The sequence below is a fragment of the Bombina bombina genome, chromosome 6 (genome assembly GCF_027579735.1).
Source record: "Bombina bombina isolate aBomBom1 chromosome 6, aBomBom1.pri, whole genome shotgun sequence".
NCBI lineage: Eukaryota > Metazoa > Chordata > Amphibia > Anura > Bombinatoridae > Bombina > Bombina bombina.
Window position 1 is genome coordinate 486,794,138 of NC_069504.1, and position 22,769 is coordinate 486,816,906.

Consider the following 22,769-nt stretch of genomic DNA (forward strand, 5'->3'; position numbering starts at 1 on the left):
TCAAAGTTACTATAGCTCTATCCACAGCCTTCCACCCTCAGTCCAATGGTCAAATAGAACGGGTTACTCAAGATCTTGAAGAATACCTTCAGAATTATGTATCCTCTACACAGGATAACTGGTAAAAACCTTTTAACGTTATCAGAATTTGCCCATAACTCATTGTGTCATACTGCACATCAAAGTTCTCCATTTTACACAGCCCTTGGTTATCAACCCAGAATCCTCTCTCTAGAGAATTCCAGTTCCACTATACCTGCAGCAAAAAAAGAAAACCAAAGACCTACAACAACACTGTAAACAGATCAGGAAATTACTGCTTCAAACTTCATAATGATATCAGATACAAGCCAACCGAAGACATTTAATAACTCCCTCTTTCTGTCCTGGTGATCAAGTCTGGCTTTCTACCAAGTATATCCATCTTCAACAACTCTCAGACAAATTAGGCCCCCAGTTTATAGGTCTCTTTCGGGTCATTTGATGGGTAAATCATGTAGCCTACCATCTAGTTCTTCCAGCTTAATTACGCATTCACCCAGTCTTCCATGTCTCTTTACTTAAGCCTGCTATCATTAACAAATTCACCAGAACTTCAAACCATCCAGCCCCTGTTATGATTGATAGACAGTCTGAATATGAATTAGTAAGTATCTTAGATTCAAAAAGGAGAGGTTGAAGATTCCTGTACTTTGAAAGCGCTACCCTATAACTGAGAGATCTTGGATTCCTGCTTCTGATCTACATGCACCCATATTAGTTTCATCTCATCAATACCCACAGGAACCATGTAGAGTCTATCAGAGGGGTCCATTAAAGAGGAGGCTCTGTCACGGTCGGATGGCTTCTCGCCTTTTGTCATAGTGCACCCGGAGTTGATCATGGAACCTCCAAACCCTTGCTGTTTGCCTATCCGACTAAGCCACTGGAGAGCTCTGGGTCTGTAGATGGATGGATGAATCCTACTGTCTGCTCTGGCTTTCTCTCTAGTGCTACCTGCCTGCCAGCTGCAGGCAGTTACCTAATTAGCAGACTTTTTAAGCAGCTTCTGCTTCCTGTCTATGCCTATGTATTGGATTATTCCTGGGTGCGATTACTTCTACTGTAAATTCCTTCTGTACACCGACTTCTTGCCTTGATTCCTACTACTCTTCTGGATTGCGATTCAGACTGCTGTTTTGATTCCTTGACTCCTGGCTCTTCTCTGATTACTATTTTGTCTCATGATTTTGGTTGATTGTTGTTCATCTGTTTTTTTATCCTTTAGCCTGAACTGACCATTCCATCTAGACTGTGATTTGGTACTTACTCTGCCAGTTTGTTGCCGACCCTGCCTGTATGACTTCACTTGGCCTATTTATACTGGTCACATTCTGTGTTAAACCCTTTGTTTGTGCTGGAACGCTGTCTTCTCATTTCACTTCCTAACCAGAGGGTCCCTCCTGAACAGACATTATCTCTCTAGGTTGTGATATCAGAGCAATTATACTATATCTGATAACTTAACATATTTACTAAGAAATATATATATATATATATATATATATATATATATATATATATATATATATATATATACATATATATATATATATATATATATATATATATATATATATATATATATATATATATATACATATATACACATCCATACAGTCGTATGCAAAAGTTTAGGCACCCCTGACAATTTCCATGATTTTCATTAATAAATAATTGGGTGTTTGGATCAGCCATTTCATTTTGATCTATCAAATAACCGAAGGACACAGTAATATTTCAGTAGTGAAATGTATGCAGAAGATGTGCAATATGCATCAAAACAAAATTAGACAGGTGCATAAATTTGGGCACCCCAACAGAAATATTGCATCAATATTTAGTAGAGCCTCCTTTAGCAGACATAATAGCCTCTAGACGCTTCCTATAGCCTGTAATGAGTGTCTGGATGAAGGTATTTGGACCATTCCTCCTTGCAAAACATCTCCAGTTCAGTTAGGTTTGATGGTTGCAGAGCATATCACCCCACAGATTTTTTAGTGATATTCAGGTCTGGGGACTGGGATGGCCATTCCAGAACATTATACTTGTTCCTCTGTATAAATGCCAGAGTAGATTTTGAGCAGTGTTTTGGGTCGTTGTCTTGTTAAAATATCCAGCCCCGGCGTAACTTCAACTTTGTGACTGATTCCTCAACATTATTCACAAGTATCTGCTGATATTGAGTGGAATCCATGCGACCCTCAACTTTAACAAGATTCCCAGTACCGGCACTGGCCACACAGCCCCACAGCATGATGGAACATTCACTAAATTTTACTGTGGGTAGCAAGTGTTTGTCTTGGAACGCTGTGTTCTTTTGCCCCTATGCATAACACCCCTTGTTATGACCAAATAACTCAATCTTTGTTTCATCAGTCCACAGCACCCTCTTCCAAAATGAAGCTGGCTTGTCCAAATGTGCGTTTGTATACCTCAAGCAACTTTGTTTGTGGCATGTGTGCAGAAAAGGCTTCTTCTGTATCACTCTCCCATACAGCTTTTCCTTGTGCAAAGTGTGCTGAATTGTTGAACGATGCACAGTGACACCATCTGCAGCAAGATGATGTTGTAGGTCCTTGGAGGTGGTCTGTAGGCTGTTTTTGACCGTTCTCACCATCCTTTGCCTCTCCGATATTTTACTTGGCCTGCCACTTCTGGCATTAACAAGAACTGTGCCTGTGGTCTTCCATTTCCTCACTATGTTCCTCACAGTGGACACTGATAGCTTAAATCTCTGCGATAGTTTTTTGTAGCCTTCCCCTAAACCATAATGTTGAACAATCTTTGTTTTCAGGTCATTTGTTTTGAGTTCCCAATGTTGCCACTCTTCAGATGAGAGTCAAAAAGAACAACAACAATTGGCCACCTTTAAATACATATTCTCATGACTGGATGTACCTGTCTAAGAAGTTCAAGGCTTAATGGACTCACCAAACCAATTGTGTGTTCCAATTCATCATTGCTAGGTAGTTACAGGCATTCAAATCAACAAAATGACAAGGGTGCCTAAATTTATGCACCTGTCTAATTTCGTTTTGATGCATATTGCACATTTTCTGTTAATCCAATAAACCTAATTTCACTACTGAAATATTACTGTGTCCTTCAGTTATTTATATATATATTCTAATTTTTTTTTTTAGATATTAGCGACATGAAACCCAAAATCTTTCTTTCATGATTCAGATAGAGCATGCATTTTTAAACAACTTTCTAGTTTACTTCTATTATAAATTTGTCTTCTTTTGGTATCATTTGTTGAATAGCATAGGTGTATGCTTAGGAGCTGGCCCATTTCTAGAGCGCTATATGGCATCAGTTTTACAAGAATGTTATCTATTTGCAAGAGCACTTGATGACAGCACTATTTCCTGCCATGCAGTGTTCCAGATAGGCACAAAAGACAGTGGGACAGATAGCTCAGCATGCTAAGGCACTGTGGCTGAGTTCTGTAGCAACCCAAGAGTTGCAGGTTCGATCCCCGGCGAGGTCCACTCAGCTTTTCATCCTTCAGAGGTCAATAAAATGAGTAGAGCCTTGAGACCCTTACGGGTGATTAGCCGCGCTTTACAAGTACCCAATACATAAATACCTAGTAGACATGTGCGATTCGGTTTGGCCAAATCAAAATTCGGACGAATTTGTTCGAATTCGGATCGATTCGAATTTCCGAATTGCGGTAGTTCCGAATAAATCCGAATTGATTCAAATTTATTCGGTAGATTCGGATGGATTCGGATGGCTGTGTATAACACTAGTATACTGTGTAATACACAGCACATCACACTTTACAGTGACCGAATTTCCGAAAATTCAAAACGAATTTTTTTCGAATCCGAAAGAATTTGAATGAATCCGAAACGAATTCATTCGATTTCTTCCGAATTCGAATTGATCCGAACCGAAATTCGAATCGGTCCGAATCGATCCGATCCGAACCAAATGTTTCGCGGCTGCACATGTCTAATACCTAGGTATCTCTTCAACACATAATATCATGGGAACAAAGTAAATTTGAACCTTTTTTTTAAAGCAGTAAGCTCTGTCTGAATCACAAAATAACATTGTAATCCCTTTATGCCTTTAACATACTGTTGAATTTTGTGTAACTGGTATCAACCATTGGAAGACAGGAGAGAGAACATATATGGCTTCAGGATAAACAGTAGCAAGTCAGAAGTATTAGGGGTAAATAAAAACACTGATCGTGACTTTCCTTTTGTAGAAATTAATAATTATTTAACATATTTGGGCATTAACATCTCTAATATTGCCAATTAATGGTACATATAAATTATGACCAGATTTTTCTCTATATAAAACAGGACTTTAAACGTTTGGGACAACTGCCTATTTCTTTGTTAGGTAAAGCACACCTTATTAAAGTGATGATCCTCCCTAAATTGCTTTATCCTATGAATATGTTGCCACTTTTGATTCCCAAAAAAGATATTGAAACTGAATAAAATGTTCAAAACATGTTTTAGCCTGGAGAAGCTCCAACAACCCTTTGTGAATGGAGGATTGGGTATCCCTGAAATCCACTACTATAATCTTCCCTCTTTGGCTAAAGTGGCCATTGATTGGTTCTTAGATACAGAATATTTTTTGGGTGATCTATCTAAGCCATTTTTATTACATATAGAATGGAAAGAGGTACCCCCTTTTAAAAACATAAAGAACCACTATTAGAATATTATAGTCATAGTAGAAAGCATTTTCTTTTTGAGTTTTAATATAAACATCCACTTCTAGAAGGATTCGTAAAGCCCACACATTTCAAATTTAAAGTGATGGTAAATCCTAGAGTTTGTGAAATGCTAGGATTTACCATTGGAACAAATAAAGGGGACTTTCATGACTATTGGCTAAGAGGTGGAAACGTAATTTCTTAGCCAAATAGCATTCTGCCGTGGGCTGCCTGAGCAGCTAAGTGCAGCAAATGCTTTGAACAAATAAAGGAACTTTCAGCATGCACACGGCTGAAGTGCACAACACTTTCCCTGGCTTCTGACAGACGGGGAGTGTTCTGTAGCTACACCCTTTCTCCCATAGGTGCTCAGGTGACTGCTGCACCTGCATTACCTGAGCAACGGGGGCATTCCTGGCACTTGCAGGTTTTAAAGCCGGGACAGCCCTCTCACTCATTGCTGAGTTATTCTGCTGGCTGATTCAGAGAGACTAAGCACTTTGTGAGGATATATGTAAAGTTTCTTAACACTATGTGTTGTGTGGAACACAGCAGAAAACAGAGCTAAATTATAGGTTGAGGATGTGTCAAGTACAATTCACTACCTACTACCAAGTAGATACAGTTATAAGACTCGACTTGATATAGCCAGCTCAAGCTTGTCAGTGCATATATCAGGAGTATATGTGACTGTGCTGGAATAAAGCAAGTAAGTAATGAGTTAAGCTGTAGTAAATGAGTATGAACAGTTGAAAGGAAGTGTCCAGAATTACTTATTGCAGAATCGTAGTACAGAGAGTTGTTACAGCGTAAAAGAGGACATACTAAGATTGAAAAAAGAGTGAAGTAGGCTAGTACAATTAAGTTACTCATGACCTCTGAGAATGTCTCTTAAATTCTGGAGCATGTAATCCGTCAGCGTGCCGGAAGCAGTGCTGCTGCTGCTGACGACCCGGAGTAGTGGGCCGTGTCTGATGACATCACGCCCACGGAAACGTCCTATTCAGGCACTGGAAAAGGATAAAGTGTTTGGTGGATTACGCTGACCAGGTAACGGCAACAAGAACAGCGAATAGGAAAAACAAGAATTAGTCCAAGGATTATGCTTTAGGCTTCGATATAGCTGGAAGCTAGATTGGAGAGAAGCATCTTCAATAAGCCAGCCAGGAATAGTATTTGGCTGGTAAAATTTATACAGGTGAGATGGTTTGACAATTTGTTGTAAAGGTGGAAATGCACAGTAACGGCTGAAATGAGGCGTTAAAGGAGGAATGTATAGGAGGTCCGTGACACACTTATCCTGTTTCCTTACATTGTTTTCTGGATTTTCCTGGGTTTTGAACTTAGGCTTGTTTTTGACGTTGCTTCTTTGCAGCCTGCCCTGACTTTGGATTCTTCTGACTTCGATCTCTGCTTCAACCCTTGGCTGTTGTGACGCCTTGGACTTAGTCTATTTATTGTTCTCTACCACTGGGTTCCGTTCCTGCTTTGGGAAGTTTCTCTTCCCGCTACATAACTCCCATGGAAACCGCAACACCTGACCTGCTGGATGCACTTACCCATCAGCTGACTGCTATGATGCAAGCCATTCAGGATTTGCAAGCAAGCCAGGAGAGCCTGTTGCAGAGAGAGAGAGAGACCGGGAGCAGCGATCCACTGTAGCAGCAGCTTTACCCCCCTCTGCTCATCAACCATCTCCTCTGTACCTGAGCCTACTGTCGCCCTACCTGAGAGGTTCACAGGCAAGCACTCCGACTACCATGCCTTTGTCACCTCTTGTGAACTACTGTTTTCACTCAAGCTTCGTACCTATGCCACTGACTTTGTCAAAGTGTGCACTGCCATATCCCTCTTTTGTGGTCATCCACAGACATGGGCTCATCAATTGCTGCATACTAGAAGTCCTATCCTGGAGACTTGGGAAGTCCTTCATAACAGCAATTATCCATTACGTTCCACCACAGCATGGAACACCCTCTGGTCCTTGAGACAGGGACAAAGACCAGTAGAGGAATACATAATGGAGTTCCGTGAAGTCGCTCCTGATACTGCCATTAACGAAGTGGCCCTCATAGCACAGTTCCGCTTCGGAATGAGTGATCTCCTGAAGGATGAGCTAGCATGGATTGAAGTTCCTGACACCCTAGAGGGGTTGATTCTCGCTTTCACACAATTGGATTGTCGCTTCCGTGAGAGACGGCAAGAAAAACAAAGTTCCTTACCACCACTGCCTTGGCGTTCTGACTCCTTCCTTCTTTCTGCTACCGTTACATCCCCTTTGGTTGGAACTGAAGAGCAAGGTGAAACGATGCAGATCGGCTTGGTTTGTGGGCCACTGACAGCTATGGAGAGGGCCAGAAGACGTACACTCCATCTCTGCCTCTACTGTACCAAGCCTGGCCATGTTCTGAAATACCTCAGACGGGTATGTCATGACTTCAAGCCATCTGTCTCAACCTTCCTATATATAATGCCTCCTCTCACCTTACCATTTCTGTCATCCTACAGCTGGGAGATAAGTCCACCGAGCTGACTGCCATCGTTTATTCTGGAGCCAGTAGCTGTTTCCTGGATGCTACCCTTGCCTCCCAGCTTTCTGTACCTACTCATACCAAAACACACCCTTTTCTGTTTCATATGGTGGATGGTAGCACACTGATGACCATTCCTGTCATCTTGGAGTCACATCCCTTGTTGCTCCGAATTGGGAAGGAACACCAAGAACACATCATATGGGACATTGTTACCGGTTATCTTGGGAAACTGTATGAAACAAAATAGGGCTAAGGAACCCTATAGAGGTGCGCTCATAAGGATGAAGATCAAATCGGGATATGCTGATGAACAGAAGCTCGGAATGGCGACCGCTCTCCCAAACAAGGTAATCAAATGAAGATCCTGTGAAGAGAGAAGAAGAGGCGCCACATCGAACAATATCATCAGAAATGGAGACAGAGACAACAGACAAATGGCAACTCACATAAGAGGCACTATTAGTGCCATCACGGCAGGCCAGGACCTCTTAGTCGCCCGACAGACTAAACCTCAGTTTCCAAAGGCCGATCACATGGAGACGTCTCGCCAACCAGGAAGCTACAAGCAACCAGCATCAGCTGGGTCGAAGAAGAGGGTGTGTGAGGGGCTAGGAGCACCTCTCATGAGAGCAGTTAAGACTTGGCAGGCTCCACACAAACCAAAGTAGATATATTCACAGAGCAAGGGTGAATGGATAAAAAAAAGTTTATTTAAAAACAAGTATAAAACAGCAACATCTTTCTCGGCCAAAAATGATGTTTCATCAGGCTGATTAAATGGAAATTTTGAAACGCGTTGATCACCTGAAGGAACTAATCATGCAAGCCCTATCCTTATACAACCAAAGCAAGGTACCTTTTTATATGGAAAAAGATGCCTCTGAGTCAGCACTTGGAGCTGTTCTGTCACAGAAAACAGGAGAGAAAGACCTGCTCCATCCAGTAGCCTATTATTCCCGTAAGCTGACCAGTGCCGAATGCAACTATGATGTAGGCGAGAGAGAAATACTAGCCATCAAAACAGCACTTGAGGAATGGAGACATTGGCTCGAAGGTTCATACGTATCCTGTAGTAGTATATAGACCGACCACAGAAACCTAATATACCTGAAATTGGCAAAAAGACTCCGTCCAAGAGAAGCCCGATGGACCCTCTTCTCTCGCTACAGTAACGCTCCATCCGGGCTTCAAGAACAGAAATGCGGGTGCCTTTTCCCGTATGTATGCCATTGAGGAGGCTCTTTCCGCTGACATACAGGAAACCATACTGTGCTCTTCCTTCTTCCTGGCCACACACCAGTTACTGATAGAGGCCATAAAAGCATCCAGTAATACTGTAGCAGCTGAAGCCCCCCATCTTCCGGTCATTAATGGCCTGCATCTCTACCATAAATGTATCTACGTACCCACAACCATTGCCTTGCTGTTATGCCGCATCACCATGCTAATCCCATGGCGGGCCATTGAGGTATCTACAATACTATTGAACTCGCACAAAGACACTTCTGGTGGCCTTGCATGACCTCTGACATCCTTTGTTTCTTCCTGTTCTGGTTGTGCCCGCAACAAGAAACCATCCTCCAGACCAGCAGGGCTTTTTACAACCATTAAATGTGCCAACACATCCATGGAGGGACATCTCCATCGATTTTATAGTCGACCTACCTCCATCCCAACGACAGAACACCATTATGGTGGTTGTAGACAGATGCACTAAAATGGTGCACTTTATACCAGTTGCCAGTCTCCCTACAGGACGCCAGACCTCTGAGCTATTCATCCAACCTATATTCCGGCTTCATGGTATACCCAAATCTTTAGTATCTTACCGTGGCACGCAGGTCACCTCCCATTTCTAGACTCCGTTATGCCTGAGCCTCCGTATCTCCCGGTGCCTGTCCACTGCCTACCACCCTCAGTCAAATGGACAAACAGAGAGGACTAATCAGACCCGTGAGCAGTACATCCACTGCTTTTCTACTCCTCTGCAAGACAACTGGAAAGAGCAGCTACCCCTCGCAGAGTTTGCATACAATACCTGTTATCTATGTTCCCAAGGTCTCCACACGTCTACGCAACCTCCACTCTCTGCTTCGCACCTTGACACAGCAGTTGATCACTTCCCAGGCACGACAAAAAGGACAACCTGCTTCATGGTAGGACTGCCTCTCCTCCACCTATCCAAGTAGATGGTATTGAAGAGTATGAGGTACAAGAGATACTGGATTCCAGACAACATTGCGGCAGAATGGAGTACCTGGTCCACTGGAGGGGTAGAAAAGCCAACTCCCTACCCAAGTTCAGAAAGGACCTCAAGACCTGGCTCTTCGACTGAACTTCATCATCCCCTAGCACCTTGAGACCCTTACGGTGATTATCTGTGCTTTACAAGAACCCAATAGATAGATAGCTCCTGAGGAACGGTCCTGGGAGCCTGTGGGTAATCTCCATACCAATGCGAATGTGCGGATCTTCCATTGGAGGCAACCCGACAGGCCTTCCCCAGTTCACGTCCGGAGGTGCTCCTTGGTGAGGAGCTCTGTCATGATACCAGGGGTACCCTTTTACCTGGGCACCGATGGGGGGGATCAGCGTGTGCGGTCACAGCACCCCCCGCATCTGTCAAGGCGTTTGCGGGTCTTTGCGCAGCTGCGTGTGCGAGTAATCATGAGTGTCTGTGCAGGAGTGCACGCACAAATTTGCGGGTGCGAATTTGCGGCTTTGCTCGGGTGGCTGAAGTGCACAACACTTTCCCGGCTCCTGACAGACAGGGGGAGTGTTCTGTGGCTACACCCTTTTCTCCTGTAGGTGCTCAGGCATTACCTGAGCAATGGGGGTGTTCCTGGCCCGTGCAGGGCCCTCTCACTCATTGCTGAGTTATTCTGCTGGCTGATTCACAGAGACTAAGCACGTATCCTGTTTCCTTACCTTGTATTCTGGATTTCCCTGGCTTTTGACCTTTGGCTTGTTTTTTATGTTGCTTCTTTGCTGCCTGCCCTGACCTTGGATACTCCTGACTTCGATTTCTGCTTCAACCCTTACCTGTTGTGACACCTTGGACTTTGTCTATTTATCGTCCTCTGCCTCTGCCACTGGGTTCCGTTCCTGCTTTGGGAAGTTTCTCTTCCCGCTACATGTTCTGTGAGTGGCCGGTATCTCTCAAACAGTGTAAGGGGATTTTTGCTCAATTTATATGTATTATTATCCTCTAACAAATATTTAAAATATCATAACAACAGTGTCAGTGTTAAAGGGATAGGAAAGACAAAACTAAACTTATATGATCCAGAAAGAGCATGTTAAGACACTTTTAAATTTACTTCTGTTTTTAAATTTACTTTGTTCTCTTGGTATCCTTTTAAAAAAAAAAAAAAGAATATTTACATATCCTACACCACTGGGACCACATTCTCTCTTGTCATTGGCTTACCAGATATGTTCAGCTGGTTCCCAGTGGTGTATTTGTGCTTCTTTTTGCACTTTTATATCCCTTTAAGTAGATAAATATCATACTGTGTACATTCTTGTGGCCAACTTCATGAGACTATGTTTAGATCCCCTACAACCATGATATTCTAATTGCATTACTCCTATGTCTAAAAGTTTTACATGTATTGTTCATACATTTATCCAGAGGACACACGAATAACTATTACTCTAATAAATAGGAAAGGTGAGGTTGCTAAAAGCTTTATATTTTAGGTACCATAGTGGTCTTGTTATGTTTTTATAATGCAGGGCCCAGGGGATATACAACATACTTTGTATTATTATCTATGTTTCAGAAACTAGAATGTCTGCTTCTACCCTTATCACAGTATTATCACCAAGTCTCCATGAGAACTGTGTAAATTCTAAGGCTCAAAAGTAACGTGTTTATATTGCAGTTATTTTGGTTCCTTCTCTTTTAAGTGTAAGATTAAAGAATGTTTTTGCAACTATTGAAATGAATGCACATTTTGTATTATTATAGGGTCTGAAATGTGAGGTTGCTATGGACATATATTATCTAGATTGGCAGGCATGTCTATGAATCAATTTGCTCTTTATGAATATAATTTCTGTTTATATTGTCGTCTGCTCTGTATGAGGATCCCCTGTGGTTTCTTTTCTTTGTATTTGCTTAACTTTATTGTGTATATATGGGATTGAGCATTTATATGTTCTAAAGGAAATATTGCTTGTTCATTTTTGTCAATGCTTTGTAATTTGTAAACCTCAATAAAAAAAATGAATATTCAGTTAGTAATAATAACAAAAACAAATACAGTAATAATGTTATGTAAATTGACTTTACATAAGAAACATATGAATTACTAAACACTGCTATATTGGCTGCTTTAATTTTTTGATATACATAATATATATATTAGACACTTAACTATAGCAGTTCACTAAACGTTTCATACATTTCTTGTAACTTCAATAATTTAGAAAAGTAAAGATGCAAAACAGAATGAGAAGCAGTCTGCCAGGAACGAACAGCAGCATCAATAGCTTGTTCTATGGCCCGGTTGCCACCTGGAAGTAGCTTCTTTCTGCCCAATTGTGCTTTTCACAGAGGAAAACTTTCCTGTAGTATATCAGTCTGATCCCGCCTACATGGTCAGTCCAGCACCGAAATACCAGGCAATTCTCCTCTGAACAAGGAACATGACAACCCCAGACGATCGTTTCGGCCTCCTTTGGGCCTCATCAGTGAGGTGCAGCCATATCCCTCTAAGCACATTGGGCAAGGAGTCCATGTCTGGTTTCCCCCATCACCCTTAGGGAGACTATCCCCAGGGTCATATTTACATATGCAAAACAGAATGAGAAGCAGTCTGCCAGGAACGAACAGCAGCATTAGAAAAGTAAAGAGTCACCATTCTTACAAACTCAGTATAATCCCCAAGCTCAGATCATTATCAGGCATGCAGGGTTGCCACCTCGGCCATGTTTTCCTGGACACTTATGAGTTATACATACTGCAGGGTGTGCAGGGAGGAACATGAATAGTGCTGTCCAGGGTTACTATTTAGCATGTGTAACTCATAAGTATCCAGGAAAACATGGCTGAGGTGAAATCACATATCAGAGATTGGCAGTCACAGACTCAATCTTACCTGTACCTAGATATGGGTTCTTAAAGGCCTTCCCCCTTCAGCTGCAGACTCGCTCTTTTCTATAGTCTGGGGACTAATATATAGTTTCATAAAGGCCTTCCCCTTAGCTGCAGACTCACTCTTTTCTGTAGTCTGGGGACTAATATATAGTTTCATAAAGGCCTTCCCCCTTCAGCTGCAGACTCACTCTTTTCTATAGTCTGGGGACTAATATATAGTTTCATAAAGGCCTTCCCCTTAGCTGCAGACTCACTCTTTTCTGTAGTTTGGGGACTAATATATAGTTTCTTAAAGGCCTTCCCCCTTAGCGGCAGACTCACTCTTTTCTGTAGTCTGGGGACTAATATATAGGTTCTTAAAGGCCTTCCCCCTTCAACTGCAGACTCACTCTTTTCTGTAGTCTGGGAACTAATATAAAGGTTCTTAAAGGCCTTCCCCCTTCAGCTGCAGACTCACTCTTTTCTGTAGTCTGGGGACTAATATATAGTTTCTTAAAGGCCTTCCCCCTTCAGCTGCAGACTCACTCTTTTCTGTAGTCTGGGGGCTAATACAGGCATACCCCGCTTTACGGACCTTCACTTTATGGACACTCGCAAGTGCGTACATAGCTATTACGGACCCTCTCTTTACGGACACTCGTGAGAACGGACAAAAACCGGCGCCTGCGCACATGAACAGTTAGTCTCTATGGTTCAGGATGAGGTTGCCGCGCGTCAGGAAGATGTTGCTGCGCACCAGGAAGAGGTGGGGTTTCCGCTCACTGTCTAGAAGCCGTGCACTAACAACTTTGCAAGTTAAAAAGTGAATCGTGAGTACAGTACACTGTGTATAGAAGATTCCTGCACCCAAATTGGTATTTTATTCCTGCCATAATACTGCACTGTACCCCTACATAGAACTTTGGGGAACATATACTGTATACAGTACACGTACAGTACTGATTGTAACACGCTTGGCACACAGTACAAATGTACCTTTACCTAGAGCTGACTGTTGGAGCTTTGTAATAATGGCAGATACAAAGAAATGCCGTAAATCTATTACCTTGGATATGAAGCTTAACATTATTAGATTGTATGATGAAGGTGTAATTCAAGCTGAAATAGGCCGAAAGCTAGGCTTCACTAGGACCACAATTAACACAGTCATGAAGAACAGAGAAAAAATTGTTGCAGAATTAAAAGTGCTACACCTGTTAACACCACAACAATTCGAAAAAGGGATAGCATTGTTGCAGACATGGAGAGACTCCTAATACTTTGGATAGAAAATCAGACATCACGCCATGTTCCTGTAAACCAGGCAATTATACAAAGTAAAGCCTTAAGCTTATTCAATTACCTGAAAGCTAAGAAAGGTGAAGCAGCAAAGGATGCTGAATTTGTTGCAAGCCGTTGATGGTTTGATAGGTTTAAGAAGAGGTCTAATCTACATAACATCAAAGTACAAGGAGAGGCAGCTGCTGCAGATACTGAGGCTGCAGAAAGCTATCCAAGTGATTTTGCCAAAATTATTGAAGATGGAGGCTACTCCATGGATCAAATTTTTAATGTGGATGAGACTGGTCTATTCTGGAAGAAGATGCCTGCGAGAACCTTCATTGCAAGACAGCAAAAATCAATGCCAGGCTACAAGCCAGCTAAAGATAGAATAACCCTTCTGTTAGGTGGCAATGCTTCTGGTACCTTAAAGCTAAAGCCTTTGTTTATTTACCGTTTTCAAAATCCAAGAGCTTTGAAGAACTACGTTAAAACTAGACTTCCAGTGCATTGGAAGGCTAATAAAAAAGCATGGGTAACTGCAGCCCTTTTTGAGGATTGGTTTGACACCTGCTTTGTTCCAGAGGTGAAAGCTTATTGCAAGGACAATAATATCTCTTTCAACATTTTGCTGCTTGTTGATAATGCCCCTGGACACCCTTGAACGCTAGATGAGCTCAACCCTAACATTAGAGTGGAATTCCTACCACCAAATACCACCTCATTACTGCAGCCCATGGATCAATGTGTCATAGCTGCCTTCAAGTTAAACTACTTAAAAAGAACATTCAGTAAGTGTATTGCAGCAATAGACAAAGAAGAAGGTGCAGGGCAAGAAGTCCTATCGAAATTCTGGAAAAGCTACAATATCTTGGATTGCATTAAAACTGTAAGAGATGCTTGGAATGACATAAAGGATACCACAATGAAAAGGGCCTGGAAAAAATTATGCCCACAGTTAGCTGTTGATTCCGAAGACGATGATTCTGTAGCAAATGTTACTGAAAATATTGTAGACATGGCAAGGCAGTTAGAGCTGGAAGTAGAGCCAGAAGATGTTGCTGAACTGCTTGCGTCCCATACTGAGCCCCTCAGCAATGATGATCTTCTAGAACTTGAAGAGGAGAGAGAAGAAGATGTTCAAAATGGGGTTGAGACCATTGAACAGCCTGAAGGCTTAACTTAAAAAATTCTCTTTCAAGCTTTCCGTCATCTTGATAGCGCCATGGCTCTTTTTGAAAAGCATGATAGGGACTTTGAAAGAAGCTCCACAGTCAATGGTAACATTTCAGGGACTTATTCCTGTTACAAAGAAATCTACAGAGAAAAGAAGAGAGCTACACTTCAAACCTCCATAGAGACTTAATTTTCTAAAAGTCCATCAGCACGCAGATCATCATCATCATCGACAGACAGTCATTTGGATCCCATATCATCAACATCAACTGACAGTCCATTTCCAGCTCTGACATCACCACCCAGTCCTGCTCCTTCTCTTATTGCTACTTGTAGTACACCCAATTCGCCAGCAAGAAAGCGTCTCGCCTTTGAAGAGTTGACTTGTGAAACAGAAGACACCAGTATGACTTCATCCTTACTAGAATAAATGCTCATAGCTGATCCTAAGCTTAGAAAATGTTGTGTTTATTTTGCAATACAGTAAAAATGTTCTGTTGCCCTAAGCTGATCCTAAACTTAGAAAATGTGTTTATTTTGCAATACAGTAAAGTAAATACTGTATGTTTTCTTGCCCTAAGCTGATCCTAAGCTTACAAAATGTGTTTATTTTGCAATACAGTACAGTAAATATGTTCTCTTGTCCTAAGCTTAGAAAATGTTGTGTTTATTTTGTAATACAGTAAAAATGTTCTGTTGCCCTAAGCTAATCCTAAACTTAGAAAATGTGTTTATTTTGCAATACAGTACAGTAAATACTGTATGTTCTCTTGCCCTAAGCTGATCCTAAGCTTACAAAATGTGTTTATTTTGCAATACAGTACAGTAAATATGTTCTCTTGTCCTAAGCTGATCCTAAGCTTACAAAATGTTGTGTTTATTTTGCAATACAGTACAGTAAATATGTTCTCTTGTCCTAAGCTGATCCTAAGCTTAGAAAATGTTGTCTTTATTTTGCAATACAGTAAATATGTTCTGTTGCCCTAAGCTGATCCTAAGCTTAGCAAAAAATGTATTTTGCAATAATTTTCTTTTGCCCTAACCTTAAAGTATTGTGTTTATTTTAGTTATAAATGTATTATTTATATCAGTTATGCCTATAAATGACTATTATAATGCAATACATGCATTGAGAAGTGAAAAAAAAGTATTGCTTCACTTTAAGTACATTTTCGTTTTACATACATGCTCTGGTCCCATTGTGTACGTAAATGTGGGGTATGCCTGTATATAGTTTCTTAAAGGCCTTCCCCCTTCAGCTGCAGACTCACTCTTTTCTGTAGTCTGGGGACTAATATACAGTTTCTTAAAGGCTTCCCCCTTCAGATGCAGTCACTCTTTTCTGTAGTCGGGGGGCTAATATATAGTTTCTTAAAGGCCTTCCCCCTTCAGCTGCAGACTCACTCTTTTCTGTAGTCTGGGGACTAATATATAGTTTCTTAAAGGCCTTCCCCCTTAGCTGCAGACTCACTATTTTCTGTAGTCTGGGGACTAATATATAGTTTCTTAAAGGCCTTCCCCCTTCAGCTGCAGACTCACTCTTTTCTGTAGTCTGGGAAGGAAACTAATATAAAGGTTCTTAAAGGCCTTCCCCTTAGCTGCAGACTCATTCTTTTCTGTAGTCTGGGGACTAATATATAGTTTCTTAAAGGCCTTCCCCCTTAGCTGAAGACTCACTCTTTTCTGTAGTCTGGGGACTAATATATAGTTTCTTAAAGGCCTTCCCCCTTAGCTGCAGACTCACTCTTTTCTGTAGTCTGGGGACTAATATATAGTTTCTTAAAGGCCTTCCCCCTTAGCTGCAGACTCACTCTTTTCTGTAGTCTGGGGACTAATATATAGTTTCTTAAAGGCCTTCCCCCTTAGCTGCAGACTCACTCTTTTCTGTAGTCTGGGGACTAATATATAGTTTCTTAAAGGCCTTCCCCCTTAGCGGCAGACTCGCTCTTTTCTGTAGTCTGGGGACTAATATGTAGTTTCTTAAAGGCCTTCCCCCTTCAGCTGCAGACTCACTCTTTTCTGTAGTCTGGGGGCTAATATATAGTTTCTTAAAGGCCTTTCCCCTTCAGCTGCAGACTCGCTCTTTTCTGTAGTCTGGGGACTAATATGTAGTTTCTTAAAGGCCTTCCCCCTTCAGCTGCAGACTCACTCTTTTCTGTAGTCTGGGGGCTAATATATAGTTTCTTAAAGGCCTTCCCCCTTCAGCTGCAGACTCACTCTTTTCTGTAGTCTGGGGACTAATATATAGTTTCTTAAAGGCCTTCCCCCTTAGCTGCAGACTCACTATTTTCTGTAGTCTGGGGACTAATATAAAGGTTCTTAAAGGCCTTCCCCTTAGCTGCAGACTCACTCTTTTCTGTAGTCTGGGGACTAATATATAGTTTCTTAAAGGCCTTCCCCCTTAGCGGCAGACTCACTCTTTTCTGTAGTCTGGGGACTAATATATAGTTTCTTAAAGGCCTTCCCCCTTCAGCTGCAGACTCACTCTTTTCTGTAGTCTGGGAAGGAAACTAATATAAAGGTTCTTAAAGGCCTTCCCCCTTAGCGGCAGACTCGCTCTTTTCTGTAGTCTGGGGACTAATATATAGTTTCTTAAAGGCCTTTCCCCTTCAGCTGCAGACTCGCTCTTTTCTGTAGTCTGGGGACTAATATGTAGTTTCTTAAAGGCCTTCTCCCTTCAGCTGCAGACTCGCTCTTTTCTGTAGTCTGGGGACTAATATGTAGTTTCTTAAAGGCCTTCCCCTTAGCTGCAGACTCACTCTTTTCTGTAGTCTGGGGACTAATATATAGGTTCTTAAAGGCCTTCCCCTTAGCTGCAGACTCACTCTTTTCTGTAGTCTGGGAACTAATATATAGGTTCTTAAAGACCTTCCCCCTTAGCTGCAGACTCACTCTTGTCTGTATCACTGCCATTTCCATTCCCATTTGCAGTACGTGTGGTCCCTAGGATCCAGATCCAAAATGGGGAGCTCCAAAGAGGAAGATATGTTGTTGTCCTTTGTACCCTGCTCTTTGTGCAGAAGACAACACTCTAGGGGTTAAAGAGAGCTTCAGGTGCCCGAGGAAAAACAGTTGCTTGCTAAATAGTAGTAACCATGTTATCGATGTTGTACCAAGCAGTTTAATTATCCCTTAAAGGAACAGTTTAGTCAAAATTAAAGTTCATGATTCAGATAGGGCATGCAATTTTAAACAACTTTCCTATTTACTTTTTATCTTCAAAATTGCTTTTTTCTTTTGTTATTTGTTGAAAGCTAAACTTAGGTAGGCTCATAAACTTATTTCTAAACCCTTGAAGGCCGCCTCTTATCTCAGTGCATTTTGACAGTTTTTCACTGTTAGATACTGATAGTTCATGTGTATCATATAGATAACATTATGCTCACTCCCATGGAGTTACTTATGAGACAGCACTGATTGGCTAAAATGCAAGTCTGTCAAAAGAACTGAAATAAGGGGGCAGTCTGCAGAGGCTTAGATACAAGGTAATCACAGAGGTAAAAAGTGTATAAATATAACAGTGTTGGTTTTGCAAAACTGGGGAATGCCTAATAAAGGGATTATCTATCTTTTCAAACAATAAACATTGTCAAGTATACTGTCTATTTAAGTACTGAATTGCAAAATACTTACATACAAAATAAATATTTTAAACGCATATGAAACTGTCACTTTATTATTGATTTGCAAAGCTACTTGAAAAGTCTGGAAAGTTTGTTAACAACTCCTTTTCTTGTAGCCAGTTAGAGCACCTGTAATTTTGTTTGTCCACAGTTCTTAGCAATCAATGCACATAGTTGATTTAAACAATTTGTAACACTTTGAAGGAAACCTACGTTACAGAATCGTTTTTTGACCCCTCTAGGGAGCATTGCACAAACAAGTAAACACAAATGTAATGTATTTTGCAGCAAAGCAAGCAAAATAAATGAAGGCTTTTTAATGCAAAGGTTTTTTTATTACACATAATTTAACATTTTATTTTGCAACCTCAAAGCGTTTCATGCCCCTATGAAGGGACATTGTATACTAAAATCTTCTTTTTATAAATGTTTTGTAAATTAATAGGTTTACCCTGTCCATCTTGGTGTGATTTAGTGATATAGCACCATTTTACATTCTTATAATAAATAATGCTGAGTTTTAGACCTCAAAACCAAAAACAAAGAAAACATATTCATAATCCTGAGTCCTGCTTGCTCCCGGTGCGCATGCGCGGGGGCAACCCTGGTGAAGTCACCACAGCTAGCAGTGTCAATATATACAATAAATGTCCCAATTATTTTAAAATAAAAAAACCTGTAACGTGTAGCATCCCTATTTGTGAAAACTACATGTTGTGTACACTTATGCTATCAAAACCAGGGTTTTGATCTTTGTACATTGCCATTTATTTAGAATATTATATCTGATCGGCTGGGGGGGGTGTCCACTGATTAGGCTTGTTCTGTCTCAGCCACACATGTTGGAAGGTATGGCCTTTTTCTAAGGGTCTGCATAGCCTGGCAGAGCACTGAACTGGAAATGTAAAATTATATTTTTTTTTATCTGATTTTCCTTCATGTGCATACACTATAATTATTTCATGTGAATCTCAACACATGCAGTAAGTTTGTAAGCCACAAGGGGGTGCTAGTTCTGCATAGTAACATTTACAATAGACCCTTATTAGGCTATATCACATTCTGGTTGTAAATTTTACAATACGAAAAATTGCCCTTATAACCTATGAAGATTGTAATTATTATAAACAGTAAATGGAGTGTAACTTAAAGTGAATGTAAACTTTCATGAATGAGTGCCCGGTTTTTAAAAATACTATTAAAAACAGGGGCACTTTCATTTATGAAACTTTACATTGAAGTGTATTTTTACAAATACTTACCTTTTTCTTCAGCAAAGCTGGATCGGCGATCCCCCGCTTGCAGCACCATGATTGGAGGAAGCCGGTTTCGTCATTGCTGACATAAGTACAGAGGAGCTGCGGGCGGGGGATCGCCGATCCTCCTTTACTGAAGAGAAAGGTAAATATTTGTAAAAATACGCTGCAATGTAAAGTTTCATGAATGAAAGTGCCCCTGTTTTTAATAGTATTTTTAAAAACCGGGCACTCATTCATGAAAGTTTATATTCACTTTAACACAACAAGCAAAAATAGTGACATCATTAGTACTTTTCCCCTTTTGAACACAGATGGAAAGAAATTCTCTTTTCTCCAACATTGGTGTGTCCGGTCCACGGCGTCATCCTTACTTGTGGGATATTCTCTTCCCCAACAGGAAATGGCAAAGAGTCCCAGCAAAGCTGGTCACATGGTCCCTCCTAGGCTCCGCCCACCCCAGTCATTCTCTTTGCCGTTGCACAGGCAACATCTCCACGGAGATGGTTAAGAGTTTTTTTGGTGTTTAAATGTAGTTTTTATTCTTCTATCAAGTGTTTGTTATTTTAAAATAGTGCTGGTATGTACTATTTACTCTGAAACAGAAAAGGATGAAGATTTCTGTTTGTAAGAGGAAGATGATTTTAGCAGACAGTAACTAAAATCGATTGCTGTTTCCACATAGGACTGTTGAGATGAAGTAACTTCAGTTGGGGGAAACAGTTAGCAGACTTTTCTGCTTAAGGTATGACTAGCCATATTTCTAACAAGACTGTGTAATGCTGGAAGGCTGTCATTTCCCCTCATGGGGACCGGTAAGCCATTTTCTTAGTCAAACAAACAGAATAAAGGGCTTATTATGGGCTAAAAAACTGGTAGACATTTTTATGGGCTAAATCGATTGCTTTATTTGTGCATATTATTCAGATTTAGGCTAACATTTGACATTTATAATCTTGGGGAACGCTTATAAAACGGCAGGCACTGTATTGGACACCTTTTTCAGTCAGGGGGCCTTTCTAGTTATAGACTGAGCCTCATTTTCGCGCCATTAATGCGCAGTTGTTTTTTGAGAGCAGGGCATGCAGATGCATGTGTGAGGATCTAAGAATCTCTGAAAAAGCTTTTAGAAGGCGTCATTTGGTATCGTATTCCCCTCAGGGCTTGGTTGGGTCTTAGCAAAGACTATAGCTGGGACTGTATAGGGGTTAAATTGAAAAACGGCTCAGGTTCCGTTATTTTAAGGGTTAAAGCTCTGAAATTTGGCGTGCAATACTTTTAAGGCTTTAAGACAATGTGGTGAAATTTTGGTAATTTTTGAACAATTCCTTCATACTTTTTCACATATTCAGTAATAAAGTGTTTTCTGTTTGAAATTTAAAGTGACAGTAACGGTTTTATTTTAAAACGTTTTTTGTGCTTTGTTGACAAGTTTAAGCCTGTTTAACATGTCTGTACCTTCAGATAAGCTATGTACTATATGTATGAAAGCCAATGTGTCTCCCCATTTAAATTTATGTGATAATTGTGCCATAGCGTCCAAACAAAGTAAGGACAGTACTGCCACAAATAATGATATTGCCCAAGATGATTCCTCAAATGAGGGGAGTAAACATGATACTACATCATCTCCTACTGTGTCTACACCAGTTTTGCCCATGCAGGAGGCCCCTAGTACATCTAGTGCGCCAATACTTATTACCATGCAACAATTAACGGCTGTAATGGATAACTCCATAGCAAATCTTTTATCCAAAATGCCTACTTATCAGAGAAAGCGCGATTGCTCTGTTTTAAACACTGCAGAGCAAGAGGACGCTGATGATAATTGTTCTGTCATACCCTCACACCAATCTGAAGGGGCCATGAGGGAGGTTTTGTCTGATGGAGAAATTTCAGATTCAGGAAAAATTTCTCATCAAGCTGAACCTGATGTTGTGACATTTAAATTTAAATTAGAACATCTCCGTGCACTGCTTAAGGAGGTGTTATCTACTCTGGATGATTGTGACAATTTGGTCATTCCAGAGAAATTATGCAAGATGGACAGGTTCCTAGAGGTTCCGGTGCCCCCCGACGCTTTTCCTATACCCAAGCGGGTGGCGGACATAGTAAATAAGGAGTGGGAAAAACCCGGCATACCTTTTGTTCCTCCCCCTATATTTAAGAAATTATTTCCTATGGTCGACCCCAGAAAGGACTTATGGCAGACAGTCCCCAAGGTCGAGGGGGCAGTTTCTACTCTAAACAAACGCACTACTATTCCTATTGAAGATAGTTGTGCTTTCAAAGATCCTATGGATAAAAAATTGGAAGGTTTGCTTAAAAAGATTTTTGTACAGCAAGGCTACCTTCTACAACCAATTTCATGCATTGTTCCTGTCACTACAGCAGCGTGGTTCTGGTTCGAGGAACTAGAAAAGTCGCTCAGTAGAGAAACTCCATATGAGGAGGTTATGGACAGAGTTCACGCACTTAAATTGGCTAACTCTTTTATTTTAGATGCCGCTTTGCAATTAGCAAGATTAGCGGCGAAAAATTCAGGGTTTGCTATCGTGGAGCGCAGAGCGCTTTGGCTAAAGTCTTGGTCAGCGGATGTGTCATCCAAGACAAAATTGCTTAACATCCCTTTCAAAGGTAAAACTTTATTTGGACCTGATTTGAAAGAGATTATTTCAGACATCACTGGGGGAAAGGGCCACGCCCTTCCACAGGATAGGTCTTTTAAGGCTAAAAATAAGCCTAATTTTCGTCCCTTTCGCAGAAATGGACCAGTCTCTAATTCTGCATCCTCTAAGCAAGAGGGTAATGCCTCACAACCCAAACCAGCCTGGAAACCAATGCAAGGCTGGAACAAGGGTAAGCAGGCCAAGAAGCCTGCCACTGCTAACAAAACAGCATGAAGGAGTAGCCCCCGATCCGGGACCGGATCTGGTGGGGGGCAGACTCTCTCTCTTTGCTCAGGCTTGGGCAAGAGATGTTCAGGATCCTTGGGCGCTAGAAATAGTTTCTCAAGGTTATCTCCTGGAATTCAAGGAACTACCCCCAAGGGGAAGGTTCCACAAGTCTCACTTATCCTCAAAC